Here is a 622-nt window from a genome sequence, read left to right on the forward strand (position 1 = left end):
ACATGCAGATCTCCCTCTCGCTGCGGGGGAAGGACCAGTAGACGATCCTGCGCTGCACCGGCTCTGGGATCCGCTCGAACCGCTCCTCCACCCGCTGGAACGGCCACTTCTCCGCCACCTTGCGAGCCGCGATGTCCAGCAGGGACTCGGGGCTCTGGGTCTTGCCCAGCGGCAGCAGCCCCAGGGCGGCGGCGGCAGCTGCGGAGGAAGGTCCGGCGCAGAGCGCCCCGCTGCCGGGTCCGGCGCCGCCCGCCCGCTGGCCCGGCCTGCACCCCGAGCCATAGCCCGGTCTGCAGCAGAGGCGCTTGGCGGCCGGAGGGAGCTGACCGCGCTCCGCCATGATCGCGCCGCTTCTCAGCAGACAGCGGAAGTGGCTGTACCCTATAAACGGCTCCGGGAAGGCAACGACCGGCCGCGAGACACACCCCGCCCTCCCCCGGGGGGACACGCCCCCCTTTTGCCCTAATATGGCGCCGGGGGGCGAGGCCTTATGCAAATCGCCGCTACAAACGTAAATAGAAAGGCTCGCGCGTTCCTGCCTCCCCTCGCGCTGATGTCACGGGCGCGTGGTGGGAAAGAAGCGCGGGGGGGGGCGCGGAGGGGAGGGGCTCGGCCTCCGTCG

This window comes from Calidris pugnax, unplaced genomic scaffold, assembly GCF_001431845.1.
Source record: "Calidris pugnax isolate Ruff unplaced genomic scaffold, ASM143184v1 scaffold273, whole genome shotgun sequence".
In the NCBI taxonomy this organism is placed as follows: Eukaryota; Metazoa; Chordata; class Aves; order Charadriiformes; family Scolopacidae; genus Calidris; species Calidris pugnax.